The sequence below is a fragment of the Balearica regulorum genome, chromosome 12, assembly GCF_011004875.1.
Source record: "Balearica regulorum gibbericeps isolate bBalReg1 chromosome 12, bBalReg1.pri, whole genome shotgun sequence".
NCBI classification, from domain to species: Eukaryota; Metazoa; Chordata; class Aves; order Gruiformes; family Gruidae; genus Balearica; species Balearica regulorum.
Window position 1 is genome coordinate 5,304,151 of NC_046195.1, and position 27,986 is coordinate 5,332,136.

The following is a 27,986-nucleotide window of genomic DNA, read 5'->3' on the forward strand; positions in this document are numbered from 1 at the left end:
AAGCAAACTGAAAATACTGTAGGAAAGTACATGGTCTGCTATGGAAATGTTTGTCGACAATGAAACTCTGAATCAGTTTGGGATTTTAGAAATGCTGCATGCCTTCTCCCTGGGTGTGGGGGGCACCAGCACAGCTCATGCTTTGCTGGATGGGAGATAGCTCTCCATCAGGCACCTGACAGGCCATAATTGCCCTGATAAGCCTCACCTGGGGCCTCCCCACATCCCACCCATGGCCCCCGGGGGCTATTTAAGCTCAGTCCAGGGTCTTTGCTTCTGGTTTGAGTGCTGAAGGAGTTGTGCCTTTGTCCAGCTCAGCCACAGCCATGTTTGTGCTCACCCATGGACCCTGCTGGTCCGTACCCCTTGGAGAGCGGCCAGCCCTCACCATGGTCTGATGTTTGTGTGAGAATGTGGCTTGAAATCTAAAGCTGGGGTCTGGATCTCAACTTCTACAGAGCTTAGTTGGGCTTTTGAGAGTGATGGCGCAAATACAGCTTGGAGTTCAAACGGCTGGGTCCAGCCCTTGCTTCCTCAACACCAGGACTTGCGCCCTCAGCGCAGGACTAGAGCTGCGTTTCCTTCTGAGGCTCGCCGAGCAGCAAATGAGCTTGTTTCTCCTGGTGCCGTGTGAACAGGTAAGTCCGTTGTCAAAGAGCTTCGCTTATGGCCCAGGAATAATCCCTGCTCTCTTCCATTCCTCTTCCTGAAAGAGGTGTTACTGTAGTTATGATGTACTGCTTTGCCAGTTATAAATGATCAGCGTTACTGTTTCATGGGAATTAAGCCCCATTGCGTACTTAGAATATTCTACTTCTGCACTTTTCTGTGCAGTCAAAGGTAACGTACGGTTGCCTGTTTAGGTATCTGAGTTGCAAAGTGCATTCAATTTCTTGTTAGATTTTATTTCCTGCTGTCACGACTTCTTCCTTTGTTACTATAATATCTATTTCTACTGATTTTCAGACAAAACAATTTTAAACAACAATCTAACAAAATACATATTTTTAGCATTTAACCTTAGGAAAAAAGCATGATATACTCCCATTAGGAGGGCCTAAGTAGGAGTAGGAACAAGAGAAGATACAAGACAGAAGGAGAGAAGTTGGTGTTCTTTGTTTAGGCCTTAAACTTGGTTTCAATGTTCAAATTCTAAAGGCTGTAAAAATTTAGAAGGGAATGCAAGTGTTTGTCCAAGCCTGAGCGTTAAAGAGTGAAGCAGGGAGTTGACAAGCATGAAGCATATTTGCATGTCTCAGGCTTGTCTGAATGACTCTTTTCCCATGTGCAAGACTGAGAACAGGTGAAAAGGGTCAGTAATTAGTCACAGAGGGGCTTTGTGTCCTCTCTTAATGGAGAAGGGCCTTCCTTTATAAAAGGACTAGAAGCAGACATTTAACTTTTTTGGCTTTAAGATGTTTCCTTGAGAAACAATATTAATGCTTAATGTGCGCGTCTTAGGACAGAGCATCCCGTGTTGCCGAGCTATTGTGGGAAGACTATATTGTAGAAAATCCCTAAATCCTGCAAAAGTTTGTCTTCAGAAAACCTGAACGTGCACTGCATTAGCACACGCTGCAAGGATGTGGTGTTTGTCATCAGCTCTGGTCTGCCACAGTGTTTGGTTCTGTATTCCAGTGCCACAAGTTGGCATGAGGAGTCACTCAAATCACCTTTGCGTGTATGGTAGTAACCTTGTCCGTCGGTAACAGCAAAAACACTCGATGTTTGTTTGTGCTCACAGGTAATATTTAGGATGGGTGAACAATCTTGCAAGGGTCTTTTCTGGAATTTGACACATGCAGATATACGAATCTGTGGGCTCATGACTAAGTGAGGAGTTTTCATCAGGCGGGCTAGCTAGCTCTGCGGCAAGCTGAGGAACTTCCCAGTTCCTGGGGCTTCCTCCTAGGACAATGTAAATGATACAGAAGGCATTACTTTTATGTCTTTATTTCTAAACTTGCTGCTTTCTGGCCTTTTGGATGTGAGTAGCAACTGCAAGATTTAGAAATTAGAGTCATGGGGAACGCTTGGAGGACTTCTCTTGAGTGGTGTAGACTGTTTTAATTTGATCTTAGTAGGGGCTGCTTAAGATTTCTGTTAATTCTGGCAAGTTGAAAGTGTAAACACAAGCTTTTAATTACTTAAATGTAAGCTGATGATTGAGTTTTATGTGGTAATAGTCTGCATAAACAGGTGAATTTCAGTCAGTGCTTCCTAGTTTTATTGTACAAGATGAGTGATGTATTCTTAATACTGTAAACTAGCCTAATATTGGGGATGTCCATGTTAGAGTGGCTGTTAGTTCTACACTTTAATTTTTACCTGTTTAAAGAAACATTCTGGCAGTTATAAAATGTGCCCTGCCAGTGGTTCTGTGAGGATTCAGTACTCTGCTTTTGATAAAGTAAAGTTTTGAAGTTCCATACTTGTGAAATTTGCTGGCATCTTCTTGACAAGATATTCTTGGTGTTAACTGCACTTCTCAGGTACTGCAATTCTGGGAGCACGCTTACCATGTTTAGTGTGATTCTGCCATCCATTATCACCACCACCTACTTTTGCAGAGCTGTAGCAGTGGGCGTGATGCTATCTGGTTCACATTATTGGCCTACAATTCTGTAGGCAGGAAGAAAATAAACTTCAGGCTTGCAATAATGTGGATACACATTTTAATTTCGCTTTAGGATTAGTATCTGTATTGCTAACTCAGGATTTTAGGTTTGGTGTTTTTTTTTCAGTGGGAAACTGCTTCCACCCAGAGGAGTGCAAGCCTTTCTTCCCACAACATGTGTGGCTGCAGCAGAGTGGCGGTGTTTGGTCAGCAGGTAATACTGTTCAGAGTGCCAAAACATCTTCACCTGGTCAAGATAGTGCAGAAGCTGGTGCTGTGTAGACATCTGTTTGTGTCACAGCCAGCTTAATTGCTGTGACCCTAATGAATCCTCTTTTCCAGTTCAAGGCAAGATGAAAACAAATAAAATATGTACGTCTTTCGGAATGACCTAAGGGGGAAGAGCAGACGCTATCAGAGTGCAAGAGCTTACCTTGTAATCTGAATAGGATATGTTATAGAAAAATTGTTGGTAGAGCTTCTCAGGCATAAAGCAATATTCATCAGTCCAATCATGTTGCCATACTATGTTACCGTATGCACCAGCGACGATGGTAAATTCTCTGTAACTGATGCTAAAAGATGCAAATATTTGCTATATTTTGTACACAGTGATGAAAAGTTGTGACAGGGACCAAAGACTCCTTTTATGATAGCAGCCATCTGGTAAAATAGAAAGGCATAATATTTGTGCAGGATGGCTTACAACTTTAAGGTAGGCTGAAACACTGCCAGACTTGCTCTTGTTGCTCCTTTCTGGTCAAGCACTGTCCTGCACTATTTTACCTACATACCAGAATGACTGATAACCAGCCTCAGGTCACATTTGGTCTTATTTTCATCAGTCAGTATTTATTTTCAATTAAACTATGAGCAGACTTTGTCGAAGCCATGGAAGGTGCTAGAGTGTCTGCATTGCAGGGTTTCATTTTGCTGAAGGATTAATACATAGGAATACTTGGCTTCTTCACCTCCTTATCACCTTTGGTGCTTTTAGAAGGGACAAGGAGGGAAGGTCTTATCTCTCAGCTCCTTTGTGTTCCTGAATCCCTCACAGCTCATTCAGCTTCTGTTGTTCTCCCTCTGGAATCCCTGGGTGAGCCTTTCGGCCCCTCTGTCTCGGTCCACTATCGCCCCTCAGTAGCAGCCTTCCTCTTCCATTGCCAGTCCAGCTTCGGTTGGTGGCACAGCTCCTTTGCTTGGCCCAAAGGCAGGAGGCCATATCTATGCTGTCCCAGCTGGACTAAGTTTCCCTTCATGAGGCCAGTTAGTCTGTGACAGGTGCATATGTAATAGTTATTGCAGAGAAGAATTTAAATTACAAAACAACTTTAATTCCCTTACAGCTAACCTCAGAGAAGCAGGAGCTTAAATAACCTTGGCTATGTTTTGAGCTGCATAATGTATAAATATCCTGCACATCAACACATGAAGCCTATATTCAAGTTCAGATAGCCTTGTTTCTTGCAATGATTGAGGAGCAGTAAAAAGAACAGGATCTTCTAATTAGACAATTAGTGCCTCTGGGGGGGAGGGACTGTTTCTCCATGCAGGGATTAATGCGTTTACTGACTTTATGTTATGTTCTGTCCACACTACCATAATACAAAGTGAGTGGTAGTTTCCTTTGACCTAGTAAAAGATGAGGATAAGATGTCCATGATGATTTAATTAGATCTGTCAGCTGTCCTTAATTCTATTAAGCATGGAACTTGAGATGGCTGGGTGGAAACAGCAACTTTGGGCGAACTTTCTTACACTGTCAGGTTGGGTATGGCAAGAATCTTTTTACCTTTATTGCTATGGAGCACGTTACTTGAAGCTGCTGTGGGATTCTGTGCTATCGATGGCCGATATTTAGCCATACAGAAATAAGATACCAACTCTCAGCTAGAGCAGATAAAGCGCAGTGAAAACAAATGACAATATTTGCAACAGTAGGTGTGTGTTACCAATATTGACCTGCTCCAGGGAGATAATTTCCATAACTCTTGTCCTGCGATTTGTCTTTAGGCCAGGCTGGCTGTAGGACAATGACAGACCAGCCCTTACTTGAGAAGGGAAGTCTTACAAAGCTTGGCTGGAGGCATGTGACCTTTTCTTCTCAAATGTTAACATCATTTTGTGTTTTGTTACTTCAGATTTTGATTGCAAAGACAGGTTTGACATAAGCTTACAGGCTGATACTCTTCTCACCTCTACCTTAGCAGTTCAGGGGCCATCTGATGGCCTATTAGGAGAGGTCTCTGCACAATAGCTATAGCTCCAGTACATGAAACTAGGCTAAACAACAGTCATAGCTGAGTTGGCTTTGCCTACAGAGCGTAGGATGACTCAAGCTGACCGACTCTGTCTTCAATACGTTTTTCTTCAAGTAGCTGCAGCCTAAGGAAAGTGATTCCCCCTGAAACTCCCATGGTGTCCCTGGAAGAGTTGTCAGCAGATTATCCATCTTAATACCTCTTCCAGATCCCAGGTTACATCCCATGCCTCTCCCCCAAAACCCAGGCAGTGCCACTAAGGTTCTCCTGTCTTCCGCTCCGTCAGTCAACCTGCACAGAAACCTTGGAGTGAGTCAGCTCCCCCGGGCACGTACATACCGTTCTGATCGTGGTGGCCTGTTCAGACAGTTGCCTCTCTGCAGCTGAGAGGACGAGCGGTCCTGTTCACGGGGCTGGCGCAGCACCTGCCCTCCCCTTCGGGTGGGGTTCAGCTTGCCTTTGCATAAAGGACGAGGAGGCTGTCAAGACACTTGTGCAAAACCTTGCCCTAGCCTGTAGGTTTTGGCCAATCTTGTCCCTTATCTCCATGATCTCAAATCATGTTGTATGTTCTCAGTGTAGCAGCCAGATGTAGGGAACTTCTGGAGAGAAGAGGAAGGAAGGAGACTGGTGATGGTAATGAGAGCTTCTAGTGTGCTGCCTTTCTTCTTCCTCTATCCCAGGGCTGTCTGAAAGCACACTGAAAGTTGCTGTTTCCATAACTATGATCTGACTGGGTGTAGCTTCTGTGTGTGTTTCACTTGAATGTGCAAATGTAATGGCTGAAAATGTGATCGTGAATGATGTTAAGCATTTACTGGTATATTAAAGTTTTGGGGAGATGCTGCAGGAAATGGGTGAGTGCTGGGGAAGTCAGAGTCCATGTACAGAATAGATGGGAAAAGCTGAAGGAAGGTTTATGGTTATACAAGATACTGCGTGGAAATTAATGGGATCATGTGGGGTACATCAAATGCATTTATCTTGTAAACAAACCTTGATCAGGAGATCTATTTCTGGTGACCATTTGATATGCTGTTGGTGTTCACAGTGGGAAGGCTGGGAGATGTTTCTACTGTGTTGGACTAGCCAACAGACGCTTCTGGTGCTGTATGTATGTTCCTGATTATATTAGCATAAGCTGGCACATCGAAACAAGCTTAAAAAGTCAGATGCTTTCAAAAGTTCTTTAAAAGCTAAGATCCTGGACAAAGCTGCAAGTTTTTTTGGATTTCATTGCACAGTTATTTTCTAAACTAGAGTGAGAAAGGTAGTCTCCAGAACTCCTTGTTTTCACTTTGGCCACTTGAACTGCCAAGACCAAGAGTAAAGAGTATTTTGTAGGTTGGTTTCTTTACTCGGCTCTTACAAGAGAGAAAAATATCAATCTGAATTTGGGCCTGTTGGGATGTTTGTATCACAAATACTCTTTACACTTAAAATTTCTTTCAATAGTGTTTACTTCAGAGACAAGACTGACTTAAACTGTATTTTGATGTTAACTAATGTATTTGGAACATCAAAAATAAGACTAGTGTTGTAAACTAGGACATTAACTAGGTAACTCTTAGAAAAACAATATACTGTTTCAGTAGTTATTTCGTGTCCTTGAAACTAGTTAAAAGAAACAGAAATTTTCAGTCCCAATTGCAAAATTAGCACATGCTATGTATAGTATTCATAATAAAATTCTACTCTGAATTCAAAAGTATTTTCAAATTAATTCAGAAATGGACCTATGGTAATGGACACTTTTGCAGCAGTGCTGGTATGTGAATTTTATAGGAAAAGAATGAAATTAATATCTTGTGAAATAGTCAGTTCCAGGTACCAAAATGGTTGCCTTTTTCAAGTGCAAGTCTTTCATAGCAGCCCCAAGAAGCAAAGCTAATACATTTTGTAAATTCAAATTGCAATATGACATGTCTATTTTCAAGTAATGGCAAATAAGCAAAATAGGACCACTGCAAAAGCATGTGAAATGAATTGGTGGGTATTGCGGCAGTATCTGAAATAAAACTGAATTTTGGAGAGCTTTAATTACTAGTTAACTAGATTCAAGATGGATCTGTATATAAGCTAAACAATAGATACAGAAGAGCTTTATGCAGAACATAACATGCCTCTAACCATTGTTTGTTCCACTTGATTTGAAGTTCCACAGAACAAGATGCCATTTGGACTGGAGATTTACTGCATGCCTTACCTTTAGCAGTTACGCAGAAATTTTTTAATCATTTATAGTCATTATTCCAATTAAAAGATAACTACTCCTAAGCTTTATATTTTTCTAGGAATCTTTTTTTGATATGTATTTCATCATAGTAGACTGGAGTATAAACTCACTGCTCTTGGTAGCTGGAACTGAATAACTGAAGTTGCTCACTTTGAACACCTCCATGCATTATGTACCTCTAATGATTTCAGGCATAGCTCAAGTTATATCTGCTTTATGTGTATGCACATACATACGTGTTTTGTAAGTATCCTGCCTTCGACGTGGTCTTTGAGTTAGGTTGGGCAGCTACTGGGCAGTAAGCACATGTAAAGCAATTGTAACTTTTTTGGGAGGAGGACTTGAGAGTTCATTTCCAGTGTGACTTTTCCAGGGCTCAGGTAGACGACTGTGCTTGAACATGTGGACAGGACTATCCCTTTCAAGTTTTTCTCTTTGGTATATGGCTTGGTTCTGTAAGGTGCGTGGAACAGCCTGGGTTGTTGGTATGCTACGTGTGGGAGGGAAGATAAATCCCACTGGTCTGGCTTTCTGTCATCCCTTCAATAAGGAGTTCCCAACTTTGGCACCGCGAAGACACTTGTCCTTCTAGCTTCCAGATTAATAGTGGAGTATTTTGCTTGTTGTAGCAGTCAGAAGTACACCTAGTTTGGCAGTGGAGACACTCGTTTCATGTGTGATCTCTTGCTTACAAACAGGTAACCCCAAGGCTGTTTCAGGGTAAGACATACTGTAAAAATTCTGGCATCTGGATAGAGCACCTTCATCGCTCTACTTAACTAGCTTGCTGCCCACGGCTCTGGCAGGGTCCAAGTGGTATGTGGGGAACGCACTGCAGTGAGCGTGAATGAGAAACAGCAGTTCTCCACAGCTGATGGGATCTTGGGTCAGCGTCATGCAAGCTATTGCTGCCAATTACTGGATGTGGTGAGTTAATAAAATGGAAACTTAATTAAATCACAGGCTAGGCATTTGTCCTTTCTTCTGAGTGTCCAGAACAAAGTAGATCTCTCAGTGTAGGTGTTGCACAGATTACAGTATGGTGTCCAAATTTTTCTGTTAGTAAATAGTCTACTGAATTAATTCCATGCTAAGATCTAGAAGATGCGTTGTTCTTCAATTAAATAACTTCAGAGAAATGTGTTTGTATCCCTGTGCATGCAATTGTAGCAACTAATAGCAGGTATGAAAGGGCCCTATTGCTTTCTGCAATCAGTGGGTGTTTATCTGCAGAACAAACGGCACTTACAGTTCATCAAAACATAAATTTGCAATCCACGTTTGAAATTCTTCTCATCTGTCCTTGCAAATAGAAGTTGCCCTCTCCAGAATGACTCACGTGAATTTCTGAGAAAACTGCCAAAGAAAATGGGTACTACAGCATGTTTGTCAAGAAAGAAGGAAAACTGCTTCAAAACAATCTGTCCCATAATGTTATGGGGGAGCTGGAGCAATGCTGCTTTGATTTATTGTCCCAATCTCTTCCAGCCTTTCTCTCTCCTTTCCTCACTACCTCAGCTTGCAGAGAAACAGCAGCCCCAAAGGTGATTGAGCAAGAAGTGACACAACAGGGAAGACAACCAACCAGAGTGAGAGACTAGGAAAATGCAGTAGTGAGGCTTTCAGCCCTAGGCAGGGATGCGAGACCCCTCCTAGGGAACTGTAAAGCTCTCGTGGCTGCGGAGCGGGCTAGAGAGGACAAGTACAATGATAAGGAAACAAGTAGGCTATTTGAGTGTGTTAAAGATGTAAGCTGCCACAAACCATTGCAGTAGCTTATTCTCTTTCTTGCTTTCCATGTTTGTGGGTATCCTGTGTTAGTTCATCTCCAGTGTATGATCAGGAACAGCAGCATGGAATAAATTTTCTTCTATTGCTGAAATTTGTGGAATAGTTCAAATTAGCAAGTTGTCTGTTGCTTTTTGTTCTGGTACTGCTAGTGGGGCAGAATGAGCAGGGAAATGGCAAAATGCCTGTAATTTTGTGCTTGGTTTAGCTTTTGTGCCGTGGTCCATTTTGTCCAGTCCTAACAAGGATGGGTTGGGGCTGTCTTTCAGCAACAGTACAGCAAACCAGGGATCAGGAGCTTAAACTTCTACCTACTCAAGTAGGAGTACTGAGCCATGTGTTATTTCATTGTAGCCCAAAAAGGGGGTTACTTTCATAACAGAATAGAAAGTAAAACAGGTTGTTTAATTGAAAGTAATCCATAAACATTTACTATGTATAAATCCAGGAATAACTGGGCTGTTAAAAGAAAGATCAAAGAGTGATTTTTAGATTCACCATTGCATTCATTATAGAAATGCATGATTCATTACACTTGAGTGTCATGTGTATCTACTGAATTTGCAAATGAAGCAGACATCAATACAAAAAAGACGTAGTTTATTGACATAGAGTAGCAAGTTGTGCCAAATTTAGAATATGAACTAAAAAAATATCTCACTTGCATCTGATGAAAACATAACTGCGTTATGCTTTGTACTGCTGAGGTGCATGTAAAACTACTTGGACAAATGTGAAATAAGGGTCGCTGCTTTCAGGGCTCTGCTTTCTTAGAGTCTAGTACAAGGAGAAGCAGGTCTTCTTCAGCAGGTGGGACCTGCGTGGGTGGTAAACCAGATTGGTCCAATTCTCTCACTACTTGTTATGTGTTGGTACTTATGTTGCCTGAAAGTGAGTTGTTTAAAGCCAGGCTGCAACCACTACATGGTAGAGAGACTACAGATCAGCATCATCTTAAAGTCCTGAGTAAGATTTATTAGCTTGGAACAGGGAACACACATGATCATTTTCACTGTCATAAGTCTGGGAAAAAGTGATTAAAAAAAAAAAAAAAATCTGCCATTTGCTTCATTCTTTATTGGCTAGTAAATGCTGTCGAGGGAAGGTCAGTGGATGCCCACCCGTCAATGCAGGAAGGAGATAAATCTGTCAGATTGTTTTGTGCGTACTTCCTTTGTAAATGCTTTTGGTTGATGTGTGTATGTTTGTTTTTAAGTTAGATACACTGAAACACACAATTCCTCTCCCTTAGCTGCTTTCTGTGTCTCGAGAAATAAATGTGTACGAGTTTTACAATGAGATGTCTCTATGGATGCACAACCTGAAGTGCATCAGCATGAAGGAAATAGCAGAAGGGAAGACTGTCCTGCTTGTTTTCAGAAGAATTTTAGTAGGGTCCAAAGGCATAGCTGTGTCCAGCTGCATTAACTTGAAGGAAAAACCATGCCCTTAAGAGGACTGGGAGACTTGGAGTGGCAACGGCTTGGTTTGGAGAAATGCACTTTGAGGCAGACGTACCCACTCCTCTAGGGCCATGCTGTGGGCATTGGGGTCCGTGCCCGGAGCCTGGGCTTCCGCCCAGGGCAGCTCTGTGCGACGTGGAGCTGCTGCTGGGTACTTGCTCTATTACCGGCTTCAGGCTTCCTGGCGGACTCTGTGCCAGTGCTGGATTTATTAGCACAGATGTACTCCTGACCACAGCACGTTCTTAACACAGTCCTTACGCCATATACTGGGTGCTCCGGAGATAACCACGGTGTCTGCTTGCCAGTGTAAATCTGTGGCAGCTTGCTGCTGGACTGTAGTCTTGTCGCTCAACCTGAGGAGGGCAAAGGCAGCACCAGATGGGGCTTTCTGACTGGTACAGCCAGAGGTTTGGTGAGGTGGAAAGCAAGCTGTTGATGAAGTGGTCTTGAAGGAAATGTTAGCTCGGCCGGGTATAGGTCAATCCAGGAAGGAGAACGATGACATTTTGGAAGTGCCTTATGCAAGTAGCTTTCTGCATCTACAAATAGGTAGGGCAAGCTAACTTATCCTTTAATGGATAAGTTAACATGTTTGTGGGAAACTTAAACAGCGCAGTGTGAAATAGGAGTGTCACAAGTGACTTGGGACAAGACACCACAGACTGTGTTTCAAAGATGCGCAGTATTTAATTACTGTGCTGATATCAACATAATCAGTGTCCATCCAGTGCCTGTGGAAAACAGTTCTGTTTTCCAGTGTGTTCAGGGATGTGTGGATCAAGATGCAGTCCACACGTGTTCGAGTTTGCTTAACGTTGTTTTTGAGGTGTGGCTAAACAACATTAAATATTTGCATAATGTCTCTTACCTGGAAAATTCATGTAACTACTGAAAATTAAAGCAGATAACTGCTTTGACTGATGAAAAGCTGTGTGCGCTTCTCTGTAAGTTGTTGCAAGGCGTGTGGTTTCGGTGGTGAATTTTACCTTGAAAGGAAGCTGGGGCTGGTTGTTAGGGTATCTTATTGCACTAGGTGACAGGGTGCTATAATGGACACAGGCAGCGAAACACAGAGAAAGCAGGGTGTGTGTTACAGTGCATCAGCTACTCTGCAGTATTTGCCTGAGTGTGCGTTCTTACCCTGCAGAAACCCTGAGGTACCAGGTTTCCTACTGGGGGAGAGCCTGCACAAGTTACATTCTCCAGTTATGCTGGCGAGGCCCATGTGCTCTGAGTTCACACCCCAGTCTCCTTTGCACTAGTTCATTTGCATATTGAGTCCTGATTTCTGGTGTTTGTAACAGAAACTTTGAATTTTGGAGGAAATACATTTTGAAGACATCCAGTTACCCTGGGACAATGCTTTAAAAAAAAAATCTTTCAAAAGAATGAAGTACTACCTAACTTTGGGGACTGATCAGTCTGATAAATGTGCCGAAAAGTGCCCGCAGTGTTATGGCGTAGGCATGCTAATATATTTTCTTGTTTTCATTTTTGATCTATTATTACTTTCCTTGCTGCTGTTAGACCCTTCTCTCCCCTCCCCAAGGATAGGACCCTTGGTGTGATTGCAAACAATAAAAATCCTTCTTGGAGGGAGGAAAACATTTTCCTCTTGTGAAGGGATAATCTCTTTTAATGCTGACCTTTCTGCTTGTGCCCTGAGAGATTACTGGAGGGTACTGGAAGTGTAATGTCTCCAGCAGAGAACAAGCTTTCAGACTCGCTAGGGTCACTTACTAACTGCAGCTGAGAAACCTGACTATTGAGGCAATACATTTTCAAGGTGCAGGTGCAATTATGTGCCAAAGTTAGTAAAAATATTTTTACATATTAACACATTGTTTTTAAACGTATTCCAAGGCCACTCTGTTGTTTAAGTTTTGTGATGGAAATTAGCTGTCTAGTCAGCGTGGATTTAAAGGAACACATTTTGCCTTGTTCTTTACTGTCATGTAACACATTAGAACCTGCAGGACTTCCAGGGCATGTATCATGTCTAGAAAAGGGTTATTTCATGTAGAGAAACCCATTTGTGAGTTTGTGCTTTCTCTTTATTACTGGTAATCTGTTACAATCATATGGTGTGAACAAAAATTGCAAGAAAATTTCTTTCAGTTGAGGAAATGGCCAACTACTCTGGATGAAATTTTTTCTTTGAGTAATCTTTAAGTTATGGGTAGCTGTAACAAAGAAGAACAGTTCAATGATCCAAATAGGGCTCTATGCACAGCACATTCAGACACAAACCCAGTATTCTTCTGATCCTGTTAGGGAAAAATGCTGATGTGACAGTGTGGCCGTTGGCAGTCAAGTTGTAACTAGTAGTATGCTCCAGGACTTGATTTATTTTTCTTTTTCAGTATCCTCTCTAATACTTTCCTTTCTCTTAGATATCTTTCCCCCAATTCCCAAAATATCTGGGCCTCTGAAGTAAACAGGTGACATAAACAAAGCACACAATTTAAAAGTATTCTTAGCGAGAGGAAAAATATAATCAGAAGTATAGACAATTCCAAAGCAGCAAAACCAACGTGTGCTGAGCTTTGAGCAACGAAGGTGCTGTTGATGCAAACACCTGATGGGATAACTGAGCATCTGATACAGACCACTGATATTTGGTGGCCTTCTGTGTTAGTGATGTTGGAAAGTGGAATCGTTGCTGTGTATCCGGTGGCTCCTCTGCCTGGCAGGATGACAACTGCAACAGACTGTCAATATCATGTGCTCGGCTTTACTTTTTCCCCTTAGGGTGCTGCATGTTTAGCTCAGCTGGTAAAACCCAGCACATCGATACTTGATCTCCATTTGTCCTGATAACTACATGTGCTCAGTAGTATGCTTTTGGACTAGTGCTCTCTGTCTGTTTTACTCCTTTTACTGCAAATACTTATGCAGCAAGGAAGGAATGTTTCATTCTAGTAGTTAAAAAAAGTTTGAGAGAATGCAGATTTTATTTTATTTTCTGCTTGACTCCTTGCTAGTATCATGCCTATAGACATCATTGGGCTGTGAGGCACTCTGATTTCTCAGATTTAATTTGGGGCAGAATTTTTCCCTGAGGAGAAAGGATTACTCTGTACTTACCAGACAGGGCAGCAGTGCTCATTCTTTCCTAGTGATACTTGCTGTGTGTCCAGCTTGACTTATTTTAATTGTACTTTGTTTCTAATTAACAGCTGCATGCCAAGTAGAATTTTCATCTTTCAGACCCTTTTTGCTGGTGCCCTCATTTCTTTTGATGTGTCTCATGCAACATGATGTATTTTTGTTTTAATGCTTCTCTGTTTCATGTAATCACACTGCATCATTCTGTGTTAACCTCCTGTCCTGGGAAGCTTCTCCTTGCAGTACTAAGTGTAGTGGTTTTTTATTTGCCACTACTGCATACTGACCAACTGATTCTAGACTGGTTTTTTCCTTTATGCTTTTCAGTCCAAGTGTGACCCTTTTATCAGGCTTAATAGGTAGCCTGGTGTTTTGTTGTTAATCTGCTTGTAGTCCATAACTGATGGCCACCGGAAGTCAACGATATTACATGAGAATATGCAGAATATCTAATTGTTGCTTGTCTTTTAACAATAGTAATTTTTTTCCACTTCTTCCTATAACTGTTGTTAGGACTGCTGTGGATTTTGACCTGTATAGCTAAAATAGTGTTCCTGCTTTTTCAATCATGGGATAAAATATCTTGGCTTAAAATCACATCAGCCTTGTCCCTCTAACATGGACAAAGCACGTGAAGGGTCAAAGACTCCTACGCTTACTGTGTGGATTGCAAATGCTCATGAGAATGTGTTTTCATTAATATTCATGACACACTCTCATTCTGCAAACACTTGTGTGAACGGTATTTGTCAGAATCTACTTATTCTACCTAAGTTTCCAATAGAAGATGAACGTCCTAGGCCAGCACTTCTTTCAAGGCTGTAACAGGTTATTCATTTCATCAAACAGGCTGTTTGCAACACTTTGTGTTTAACTGCATGTCAGCCATAGGAAATCATGGATGAGCTACAAGATTGGTTTCTCTATGGGAATTCACGTCGCCTTGTACACAACTTTCTTAGCTAACTCTATTACTGTATGGCTATTATCAAGTAGATATATGTGGTGCTGACAGCTCCTGACAGGAGAATGCTCTATTACACAGAAGCTTGCAAAGAAAAAACCTGAACGTTAAAACATGACAATCTTTTATGCCCAGAAAGCTACATATTAGACAAGAATCCACATAATTAATATTAATTATAATAAAGTGTGACAATCGAGAAAGAATAACAGGAGATTCTGCTCATAAGTCAAGACCTCAATGGAACAGAAGAAACGGAGCCAGTCAGAGATGGATGGTGGAAGAACACTGGCACTGAATAATTAATGAAAGAACACAGTATATCGCATGTGAGGTCTGGAGCCTTTTAAAGGCCTGTGAATAACAAAGTTCAGTCAATTCAGGTAAGTAAGGGAGGAGGATGGAGAATGCACATATGACATGCCATAAACTCTTATTAAGAGTTAGAAGGTCATATACTTCCCATGTCAAATGTGAATGATCAGGAAGAAAAACTGCCAAAAGATAAATGTAATATGTAACTTTTAAGGAAACAAAAGCAAATATGAGCTTGGCAACTTCAAGTCTTGTTAGCTGCATGTTCTTGACATTTAAAAATAACTAAACTACTCCCTTTTGTGAACAAGATGCACATAGGGTATTAAAACCAAGTATGGAGCACAAAATATGTGGGAGCACTAGGTAATATATGAATAACAGTGTTACATAGTTTGGGTTATAACAGGAGACAAGTGAGAAGACAAATTCTACTTGGTGTGTGACTGTTATGATCTCATTTAATATCACTTCAGGAAATCACGGTCATGCTCCTTAAACAGATCTTAAAACAAGGAAGTAAGGCTCTGGGGGATTGACAAGAAAAGTTGTCTTGTGCTGAATGAGGATTCTGCTATAGATGTGAATGGGTATATTTCTGGGGGAAACATTTCTTTAGAGAGACTATTTGACTTGAAAGAAAAATATGATTGAGGTTTAAGGCTTGCCAGCAGGATTTAATCGTGAACCTTGAATTCCGCTAGCTTCCTGGAAGTTAATTAACTTTGACCATCAGCCTTGTCAGTGATGGGCCAGGACCGTGCTCCCTTCTGGGGTTGTGAAGAGGCATAACTGGCATTTACGAGGGTCTGATGGACGTTTCTGGGCAGTCCCTTTAACTTGCTCAAACAGAGCAAATCAAATAATTACTGCAATACCTAAGTGGAAAATGAGAGGGGTTTGGGTTATGCAGTTATTAGTCTGCCAATTTTCTCCTGGCCAGTGCAGCTGTTGATTTTATTCTTACCAAGAAGGTAGAAAGTAAGGAAAATCTTAGGCTACATGTGGGAAACATTAAGCAAGTAAACCCTGGGCTGAAGAGCACGTCCCTGCAGCGGTGTGGAACAGCAGCCTTCAGGTTGTGATCCAGCCAGAGATGGCGGCTCACCTCAGGCAGTGGGAGTGGGGCTGCACTGGGTAGGCAGCTCTGGGGCTGGCAGCGCTGGCACTGCTTCTGACTCGTGAGTGCGGAGGCCTGTGGAGTAACAGGCCTTTGCAGCCTGGTTTCTTTGCGATGATTGCAGGACTGTTACTTGCCAATGCAATTATTCAAGAGGATCTGCCTCAGTGACAAAAGCCAACAGCATATGAACCTGTTCTAGGAAACAGTAAGAGCATGTAGTCTCTGGTGATTGGCACAGCTTGGACTTGGAGAGCGAGGTAATGTTGTACTGACAAAGCGGGGGGATTTTTTTTGGTACCGACTTAGCATTCTGCTGCAATTTTTCCTAGTGTAATCATTAAGAGTTTTCATGAAGTCTGAAATTTACTGATGCGGTTATGATATGTCCTCTGTCAGATATTTGGATAGTAAACTGAGTTTATTTTACACTGCCCTCCCTTTCTCATTTCTGATCTGACAGATTTGTGTTAACGTATATAGTTGCACAGTAGAGGTGGTCACAGGGAAGTGAGACGTTCTGGCAGCTGAGTAAAGGGCATTTGGGAAATATCAGTGTTGGGAGTGGTGTGGGAAATAATTTGGAAGCTGGGTATGAGCATGTTGTTTCTGCTTTCAGCACTGAAGGAGCAAACAATATAGTTTCAACTTCCAATTCAACTGAAATGCATGGATAGCTCTCACTGTATTACTATTGTTTTGACTGTCAACAAATCCAAGAGAACTGTGTTGAATGGGTTCTCATACAATTAGTATCTTCTCGATTATCTCTCACTACAGGAATTAAGGACAAAATTTTTCAGTTCTCTCATCTGGAGCTGTAGCTGAGTGGGAGCACTGGCCTGTTTGTCTGCCTGCTATAACACCTAGGAACAATACAGCAAAATGTCCCTTTCAGCAGGAGAGTTTATTTTTGCTGGAAGAGTGAAAATCAAAATTGCAGTTAACATAGAGTTACTTTAGCTGTGTACTGCACTAGCTTGGATACAGAGGCAAAGTGTTTCGAAGCCGGCTTGCTTTTCCAGCAAGTGTTTGCATTTGAAAAGAGTTTAGGACAAGTAGTAGACTCCTTTACTGCTTCATATTTGGTGTTTTGCTGTAGTCATTTCTACTAAGGAGCTGAAACTTCAAAGTATACAGAAATAGCACATCTAAAAAACAGGGAATTGGTCCCTGTCTAGGGAGCTGGGAAGGCATCCATAATTATGGCAAGGTGATTGCTGAAGACACTTACTTGCAGATGTGGCTGTAAGAACAGATGGGAAAAAAAGCACTTAGCTGAAGAAAATATGTTACTGTAACTGAAGTCTGTTTCAGGAGTGTACATTAATCCTAGCTTTAGGTGGAGTTAAGCTTTTGAATAACCAATAGGAGCTGGCTGGCAGGATGGTCTTTTACACGTGTATATGCTAATGTACATGTCATAATGCAAATTTAAGCACTCAAGAACATTATGTGGATTTGGGAAAATCCCTAAAATTTTAATTCCATAAGCAAAATATTATTTTGGCAGCACATGACAGAAATAATCCTGCTCCCAGATGTTTCATACTATTGCAGTTGAGACTAGTTGCATGGTCTTCTTCAAGACAGCTCTAAAATAGCACAAAAGCTTCTTGGAACACGAAGCAACTCAATTATACAATGAAGCAAAGAACCATGTCTGAACTCTTAACATTGCACAGTCTTCTGGGGAAATAATATGGGGAACAGAGTCTTCCCCAAGTTTTAAAGTATGTCAATTAGAGGACAGAGTGGAAGAAAACTCTCGAAACTGAAGAAGGGAGAGGTAGTCTTCTGTAGCTTTCATATGGATGCCATGACGCGCTGTATGCCTGTGTTCTCAGGCTGGGTGCTGACAACTGACTTGGCCACTCTGTAGCTGATACGGAGAAGTCTGAGTATTCAGACTGTTTCTGGAGCATTAAGATTTCTGTATCCTTCTCCAAGGAAGAAAAGTGAAAATTAATCTTACTGCGCTTTATGTGCCTATTTTGTCAAAGTTCAAATGCAGTTGTATTTTTTTTTTTTACTCCAAAAACTGGATCTTAATGGAAATCACTAGGTGCTGAACAAAATATACAGAAATACTTGGGAATGTGTTGATGTAGTATTGTGAGGGGTGGACTCTCTTTCCTTAGAAACTGTGGGGAACCCCATGTAGAGAAACACCTTTTTAAAGTAATAATTAAATTTAAATGTTTACTTTTATTGACCTGTGTTTCAGTGTCATAAATTGAACCACATGAGAAGTGTTCAATTACTGTTCAAGGTGATTCCTTACTGTTGCTTTAGTCATTAGAAACTGAAGCGTGTAGGTTTTATTAACTAAAGCTGCATGAAGAGAGCCTTATCTTCTCTCCATCTAGAAGGTGCAGGAAATACCTTTCAGGCTCATTCTGCTGTCTTTTATCAAGCTGTAGTAAAAGCTGTGACTATTCCCTCCATGTCCTTCAGAGGTGGCTTTGGAAATCCACTGCTACTGCTGCAGAATTCCACTGTCCTTGGGAGCAGGCACAGAGGAAAGAAATGGATGTGGGAGGCAAATATGCCTGTCCTCGTAAGCAAAGAAAAGCCATGCTGCAGGAGACCAAGCCATGCCAGATCATGCCTGCACACAGCCCGTTCATGCAGAGATGTGCGAAGCACTGAATTGGGACTTACTTTCCCAAGTAATTGATAGTTAATTACTGAGCACTTGGCAAAAGAGATTTAAAAAAAATAAAAAATGAGGTGCCAGCTAAACTGAGTATTTCTGAAAAGCTCTAACGCTAAATTATCAGGGAGTTAAATACTGGATTTCTAGTCCTCTGCACCGGCCTGTTGGTGGCCCTGGCCTGGCGCGGCCCCTCGCAGCCCTCCCGACGGGCGCCCTCCCGGCGCAGCCCAGGCGCTCAGCGCAGCTGCTGGGCAGGCCCCTGGGCCCGCAGCCCCGGCCTTGCCGCCTCAGCGCCACCTGGCAGTGCTGTCCGCTGCCTGGCCGCTTCCCGCCTCCGAGCGGAGAGCGGGAACTCGCCCGGGCAGCGGAGCCGTTCGTCGCGGCGGGGCTGGCGGCTCTATTCACCTCAAACTTGTATCAATTCAGCCGCTGAGCCTTACTGGCGACCGCCACGGCCGAGTGGGAACCGCTTTGCGCTTCCCAGAGAAAGGCGCCTGGGCCCCGGGGGGGAGGGCGGGCCCGGGCCTGCCTGGTCTCCCCCGTGAGGAGAAGGAGGGTCGGTCCCGCGGCTTTCGCCTGCTGTGAGGGCAGAGCTGGGGAACCCCGGCCGGTGCCAGGGTTTGACTGCTCCCGGGCTGAGGGAACAGCTCGACAGCTGTCCCTTAGCTGAGCCCCTCAACTCCCTGACAGGACTGGCTTGCGGCTTCATTCATTTAACAGGCTTCTCTTCTAGTATTTTGACTCTTAAATGGCAGCTCAGTTACTTCTGTGATGTCTAAGTCCATCAACACCTTGCAAAGGATTCCTTTTATGATTATTTTAATTGATGTAACTGTAGAAAGTGAGTGGCTTCTTGATGCGTACTGCTCAGAACTACCTGGCTTTTTGTATTTGCTTGTGGCTCTTCCGTGGTTTCAGTAAGGCCCTGTTTAACAGCCTCATGACAAAAATGGCAGTTGCCCCTGGGAAATGGCAAAGTTTATCAGAGGGAGAGATGTACACACATGTGGTGGTGACACCGACTGTTGCCTGGACTGTCAACATCAGTGACAGGCTTCAAATGAGTCTTCTTGCTTACAGCTCTCTTAAGCTACTTGCATTCCTATAAACTGTATTTCACAGTAAACACACTGTTTTTTTTCCTGCTGCAGGGAAATCCCAGCTGAAGTCAACTGTGCAAGTCCAAAAGGGGATTTTTCTCTGTGGCAAGAATCTTGTTAAAGATGGAAATTCTCACTATGGAGCTTGTTCTGTGAGCAGATTTCTCTTGGAATGCTGAGGACCTGCGTATGGTAAGCACAGTTGTTATAAGCAAGATACAAAAGAGCAGGGTATGGAAATAAAGCTGCAGACTGGAAATAAGGAGATCTTTGAAATTTTTATAAATATTGTTTTCTATAGTATATGTTTTCAGATTTCTCTTTTCAGTAGTGCTTACGTATTGCAAATGCAAAAAATTATTGCATCACCCACTGGATGGGGAGAATGACAAGTGAACGTGTTAACGCTGTTGTTTAATGGTACAAAGCCTAGCAAAATCACTTGTCGCATGCACCTCTTCTCCTTATTCCTTGTGCCCTGGAGTTACTCTTACTTGTTTAATGTGTATGTCATACTGTGCTGCCTTGTACAAAAAGTTTGCTTAGCTACATGCTTGAATAGGGGAGTGAAGGGAAGGAGGAAGATGTATTTCCCCTCCTGCATCTCAGGGTAGCAGTGGAGAGTGCTTGTTAGGTATGCTTTTTTTTGGGGGGGGGGGTGGGGTGTAGATGGTAGTTTAGTGCGCCGTAGCTTTGTGGGGTTAGTAGAGGCTTGAGTAGTACAATTTAATGAGTGTTCTGGCAGTACTGCTGATTCTAATGTCCTATACTATTATGAGTATAGAGAATATCCTATATGTAAGGCTGAAGAAAACTTCTTATTTAGAATTTTAGAACATTCACCAGTAATAAAATAGAAATACAAGTTGAGGGGGGAGAACCCCTATAAATTGATGTTTGGTCATACAGTAGTCACTATAAAGGAAGGCTGAATATAAGGAGCTTAGAGTGAGGCTGGATCTATTCCAAACACCTATTACACTCTTATGAAAAATTTAAGGAAATAGCATGTTGAGCACTTTCAATTTAATTATGAAAAAATAAAAAATCAGAGCGTCTGGCTGAAATCTCTTGGACTGGAACAATAACATTCCTTTCTGCATGTCTCTTGTAGGGTGCAGTTAGATGGGTTTTATTTTAGACAGAAGCTAGAAAATTCTAGATTTCTTTTTTTGAAACATTAAGAAGCCTGGTTTGAATGTAATGACATCCTATAAGGCACTTTTTCCCCATGTGCTAATGTTAAATGAAGGAAGAGAGGAAATGTTTTATTTTCATTCTTCTCCGTATGATCCCAGGGTACTCCGTAAGCACTCCCCTTACCTACTTCCAAGCTAATGTGCCCTAGCTATGTAAACAACGCTTTAACTCTGTAGTTAACCCCCTCTTTAATTATGGAAAGACACTAGTCTGTTCTCAAATGGGAAACTAACTCAAGCTGTAAGCCTCATTTCTGACCTATGACAATACTTCACACTTCTGTAGAGCTTTTCATAAGAGGGTCTCCACATGCCTCACAATCATTAACAAATTTAACTTGCCAGCTGTCTTGTGAGGTAGGTGAGTACTGTGTTAGTATGCTGCTTCTACAAATGGGGAAACTGAGAGGCATAATTTCTGCTTTATTGCCTGAAAAAGCACTTTGCAGAACATACAGAAGACATGCTTGCCTGGAGGAGGTTGCAGCATAAAGACAGACCTAACAAACAGATACCAGAGAACAAGAGATTGGGGTGAATGTAAAGAGGAGAAACGCTGTAAGACCATATGGTCACTTTGGGAGTGATATGCAAATCTTAGTGTATGGCTGTGGATTTTACTTTGTAAGACTTCAGATTTCTCAGTGATGTCACATTTGTAGAATTATAAACCCAGGGACAGGTTTGAGAAGCATCATGGACCCAGGTAAAATGATTGTTAAGCAGCATGTAGTTCAATTTGGTAGGAAGAAAGCAGATTAAAAGTGGTTCATCTACCACAGACAACAAAAGAGAAAGGTTGGCATGCTAAGACTTGAGTGAGACTTGGCTGACTCAGTGCTTGGGCTTAAGTGTGGGAAAAGGCAGAAGTCTTTGTCTTGTGCTAGCATAGTGCTAGCTGCTTTGCTCGGGCCAGCCCAGTGGGCTTGCCCCAAAAGCTCATGCCAACAGCACACTAGAGAGTAGAAGCAACCTGATACAATACGTCTACTTCAAGCTGCCTTTTTTTTTTCCCCCCATGTTTTCTAAGTAGTCAGCCTTGGGTGATAGAAATTTACTAGATGATTCTGAGGAAAAGGGAATGTTCATTCTGTGGCACGATGTTAGAAAGATCTGTGGGTGTTTCTGTAGTAACTTTGGAAATCCAAATCTATTTCCCGGTGTGGCAAACTCAATTTGACTTTCTTGTGAGCCTCCTACTATTTGTGATTGTGTTAAATAGTTAAGGAGTAATCTGTAAACATATAGTCATGCTGGCTGCAAAGCTCAAAAAAGTTACCAAGGAGGTTCGGAAGAGTTACAAAACCTCGTTAAATTTAAAAAAGCAATGAGGGATCTATTGAAATTCCCATGAACGTTGGAGGCAGTGTAACTTGTGCTTTTTGGATGTAAAACTGTATTACTATTACTTTTTTTACGTAAAGGATTGTGAAATTTTGGATGATAACAATCTAAAGTACTTTGCTGCTGCTAATGCTTTTGTAAGATACATTAGGTCTTGTATTAGTAGTCTCCTGTTTTGGTGTCAGCAGATACAACTGCAACTTATATTCAGCAGCTAAACAGCATTTCTCCTCTTATGCTATAGCAGTGGGCCCTTTCCACTAGGATTTTTGTGCTTACCTAGTTAAATACACAGCATCTTCTATTAGAAGATAGAAAGCCTTCAAGACTGGAGAGAGGGTAGTGGCATCAAAGTGTGTTATTCAAGGCTTTAGAAACTGCTATTACTGTGTTTCATTTTCAACTGTAATGTATTTCTGGGTATAAAAATAAACACATTGGTAGGCCTTCATCCATGGGATCAGTTTTGTAAATAGTTGCATGCAGAGAAGGGGAAAATAGAGCTTGACTACTGTGTGCTAAAAACTATTGGCTATGTTTTGATTAATACTTGTCACTAGCACCACTTAATGTCAAATGCTTATTCAGCTTATGATTTAAAGTCATACAATGCACTGCATAATTGTAAGTAGGAGACATTTCTGCATCTGGTATTTAAATGGAGTATGTGTACTTTGCATTCCAGAGCATCCCTAAACACTGCTGTTAGAATTATCATTTTAAAAATATGTTTTGTCCTGCTTTTAGAGCACATTTAATCTTTTCCCCATTAATCTGCTTTCCCTAAACCTTTCCCTAATTCTTCTGAAGGATCCACCACCTGCTGTGCAGGCTACACAACACAGTGAATCTAATCATGTCTGGAATTATCATTTTTATCAGTTTAATCCATATTTTTCTGTTATTTGTTTTCCAAAGCCTTAGACGTTTTATGCACTGTGGTGAGTAATGGAGCAAATGTGGCAGTTAATATCTTTTCAAAAAAGCAGTGACAATACAGTTAAGATAATAAATTTAGATTATTTTCTGGAATGCAGTATTAGTGTTTCATGGAAGTTAAGCTTGATCCTTAAATTTATGGAATATATTTTAAACTTCAGATTGTAGGTGAGTTGAGAAATGTCCCTGTGTTTGTGAGAGCAACTGTTGTGAATTGTCCTGATCAACACTTATGCATTCTTGATTGTACACTCAGCTTTCTGCTACCTTTCTGAATTTGTTCACGTGTTTTTTTTCATATGGAAGTCTTGTATTCATATATTCTGAAAGCTTTTATGGAATGACTTTACAGCTAAGAGAGCAACTATTGTCTTTATGCTACAATTTGCTATCATGAAGTGCAGCTTCAAACATTTGAAGAGAGCACCAGCTTAATTCAAGCAGGCATTTTTGTGAAGCTCATCTGAATTTACAACAGTCTAAAGATGAGAATGTGATTTGGTGTTTCATTCTCTTACTACCTGTGCTGCTTAGAGTCGTTAATCAGATGCTGGTACTGGCAAGAGCTTCATCTAACAGAAAGCAACTGCTAGCAATAGCCTGTACTAATTTGGAAGAGGATGTTTTGCCATAGATAGATGAGATGCTTAAGAGCAAACTAGGTGACTTCATCTAGGTGCCATAAACGTATAGCTGTGGAGGTGCCATCCTGGTTTTTGGGTTTAATCCTTTGCTTTATATAGATCAGAGCCACTTTTTCTCTTCTGCTCCTGTCCTTCACTTCTTGTTTTGCTGTGAGGCTCTGGTATGCTTGGCAACAGCTAGCTGCTTATCTACATGAAGGTCTAGTACTGCTGCATTGGTAAGGTTGTTCTGTAAAAATGTAATTTAGCAGAATTTTTGCATAAACTATCAGACTATAAAACATTTGCAGAGGGCTATGGTTTGTACTATTTTGATTCAAAGCAGGACATTAGAGCTCTAGCCACATTTCATTATCCATTTGAATAACTTTTTCAATTTAAAGCTCTCTGTCTAACCATGAGCACTAAATTAATAGTAGATTCTCTCTCTGCCTAGTGGGAACACTAATAGATAAATAAAAATCATTGCATGATAATTGTAGGTGCTGTGGGCTGAAAGCCAAACCAGGCCAATTCAGCCTTTGAGCCCTGTCTGTCTGTCTGCTTTTCTTCTTCCTTGCCCATCATAATAGGGTATTCAATTATAATCTTTTCTCTGTGTGCACAGTGGAGGTTTGCATACAGTGGCCCAGAGGCATTATTAATCTCAATGCATTTGGAGAGTGAGTGAAAAGACTAAAGGTTTGGGGGGGGGGGGGGGGGGGAATCTCCCCCCAGGCCGCCCCCCCGTAGCTGTATTCATCACTTAAGGTCTTTGTCAAAAATGTACTTTTCTTTCTCCATCCCCCCACTCCTTGGAACATAAGCTAGAAATGACTCCAGAAGTTAAAGGACAATGGAAGCATTAGCACAGGGATTATGGATCTTCATGTGCAAGATGGGGGTTGGGGGAAGAAGGTAGAGGCCTGCTATTGGCAGGATGGAAATGTAAAATATATGCCTAGATCAGTTCTTACTGCTGCCTAAGAAAGAAGCAATAGTGTGATCTCTCTTCACAGGAAGTTTTTCAGGCCACTGGAAAGAGTATACAAGGGCTGTTTCTATAGCTGGCAAATAAATAATTGTGTTGCAAGTTTAGTGTAAGCATCTAAAGAAAAATTTAAAGAAAAATAACGTGCATTTGTGGGGGTTTTTTTGATGGAAGAATTGTCTTGCAGTAGCTTGTCACTTTCTGTAGCTGAATAAATGAGTCCTGGATAAGCTCCATGAATGATAGGTTCTATGAACGATTCTTGACTGTCTCTTTTTCTGAGTGCTTCCCTGTGATATTCTCATGGGAACTTTAGGGTTTGGAGAAACTGAATGTCATGGCTGCTATTGAAAGTGTTTTGGTTGAAATTAGCTGAGTATATAGCCCCATAAACTTGAATCAGGTGTTCAACATTATAGATCAATTCAGCATGATTTTCAAGGCAACTTTGTGCAAAATGACTAGCTTGGATCAGTCATGGAACATGATAGAGCAATTAACAAAGTCATTTGAGTCATAATTTCCATTTGATGTAGGTTAACCTTTCCTAAATTTTAGTGGTCCAAATTATCATTTTGGTAAATGTTGTTCCTTCCTGTGAAGACACTAAGTTTTGGTGCTTTAACTTTGGTAGTCAAGTTGATTCGAAGCATTGCAAGTTAAAGCACTATTGCTTCCTCTACTTCAATCAAGCTGGCTCACCTCATCTGTAGCTACACAAAATTACTTAGAGTTTTTCCTAGTCATACCATGGAGGTCTAGCAGATGTCATTTGGTAACTGTAGTCTTTAAAACTAGGTGTTATTTTGTTTCTGATGTACTATTCTTTCCAAATGGTTAGGCCTTAAAACATTGTTGGGAACGCTTCTCAAACTCTCAGCTTTGCCTGGACATATCTAAGTAGACATTTCAGAAAATAAAATATAATCTATTGTTATGTTGCCCAACTGTATTCTCAGTGATGTTTATGAAAGCTGCCTTTCTTGCATGTTACTGGCCTAATTAAACAAGATCAGAAGTTATTTTAATGACATATAAACAAACAGTCCTCCTTTCCCCTGCTCACCCTGTCCTTTTGATAGAATTGCTGCAATGACTACTCCAAAGGAAAAAGAAAAATATTCTAAATAATCTGCTAGGGTGTCTTAAAAAAAAACAACAAACCCAACCAAGCCACCAAACTTGTAGAATTCCTCGGTGGAAGACTTCACGCCTGCCTACTAGTAAACCAGTATTTTAAGGAATCTGATTTAACCTGGGTAATGCTTTAACAGTGTCTTCCAGCATAAAAGCTTTAACATTTCACATCAGGACCTTGATTTACTTACCATCTGCTCAGAGGTCTGTCATCAACAGAGATGATTTCTAGCTCCCTTCAGATAACTGGCATTTGGCAGAGTTCTGCTAAACAGTCTATAACCTTGAAGACAAGGAGTATATGATAACTCATGCATATCAGTTAACCTTTGCATAGCTTAATAGTCTCTTTTCCTAAATAAAACTGCCAAATACTTCAGTTTGGTCCAGGTTGTTCCTGATTTTTCTTTCTCCTCCTTTAAGTCAGAGAAAGCCAGTAAGACCTTGGAGGCAGTGAAGAAATTATCTTCTGTTTTATTTTTATTCACCATTAACATTCCTAAACTTGCTTTTTCTTTTTGTCTGTATTTTTATGGCTCTTGCAATGGTGTTTCTATCAGAAGAGCTTGTCTGGAGATTAATGTATTTGTGGCAAAATAAAAAAAAGCTATTTTTGCTGTGTTATTCCAGTAAAGTCAAGAAAATTATTAGGATCAGTTTGTCAAAAGTCAGGCCGTCAAAACCCAACTGACCTCAATTTTAGCTTTAATAGTAAGTTTGACATTTCAGGAGGCTAATAATATATTTCTTAGGCTGTTGAGTTAATGACAGAGTTAGTCATTAAATTTAAAAGAGCAGAAAAATATTTCTGTAGAGGAACTGGCATGCTTAAGAGGTTGCTTAGGCTTATGTTTAGATGTTAAGACAAACTTACCAGTATTTGATTCAGACCAAAGCATGTAAGGGATAGTTAGACCTGAGCTGCTTTTAGACTAAGTGGCTGAAAACTTATGTAAAGTGAAGGGCTTTCTGTTAATTTAACAGAGAGTTATAGAAGTTAGTGTGAAACTTGATCATTCAAAATTACAGCAGTGTTTGAAGCAGTATGGATTCTGCTAACAAGTAGTATCCTTTACCAGTGTGCCCAGTAGAGTAGCCTGCTGCCAGATGGTGTCTCTTCCAATACATTGGATCAATTACAGGATGCACAGGAAGTTTCTTTCTGTATTTTTAATTTTAATTCCTTAGGAACCTGCTTTTTTTTTTCTACGTGGCCTTTTTGACTGAGTGGGGTGGGGTGGGTGGATTTTTAGGATAAGCTGGGTAGTTGTTCTCTCGAGACAACTGGAAAGAAGGGAGTGCTCCAGTTGGTTCAAAAGCGACTAGGAAGAAGAAGAGCTTGTGTTGTGACCAGAACGCTGTGGTCTGCCTAATTAAAATCGTTCTCTGGACTTTTTATGTTATGGGGACAATTTCAATGTGCTCACTGTTCTCATTTGTAGCAGTAATGAGAAATGTAGATCTGGGCAAGGAATTTAACTTAAATGAGTTTGATATCTGCTTTTCTACCTGATCTTTTAAACAGGTTTCAACCTGCAGTGGTCAAACACCTCAACTGTTGGAGGAGCAATTGCTAGAACCTTTATGTCTACTTAGAGGATTCTTTTTCAGCAAGACTTCCTTGTAACTTTTTTAGCCTCATCTCATTAAAAACTGTCAAAAATAGGTCAACTTTTCTTTCTCCTGTCAAAAGGAGTACCAAGCAGTTATAGAAGACTGGTGTGTGAGCCACTCTCGTGAACAGGGAGATACATACTAGTTAGGAGGCATGCTGCGTCTGGAACAAGGCTCAGTGTATTGCTCTGTGGTTGAGGGCTTGCATTCAATGTGTTTTGGTTTTTTTTTATTTGGGGAGGTGGGTGTACAGTTTGGGGTGAAAAAAGTAAAATTACTGGAATCCTTGCAAGCTTGCCTTGCTTCATTCTTCCCAGCATTTTTCTTGTAGCCTGAAATGTCTGTGTGGTTAATGGCTTCTTGAGCATACTGTTAAGAAACAAATCAGAATGGAGGGTAGCTTTGAGGAAAAGGCTGCCTGCATACCACTTTTAGGTTTGTATACTATGGTGGAGGCAAGCTTCTATGTTTGCTTTGGTGTCCTTTTCTTCTAGATGCTTCCAGC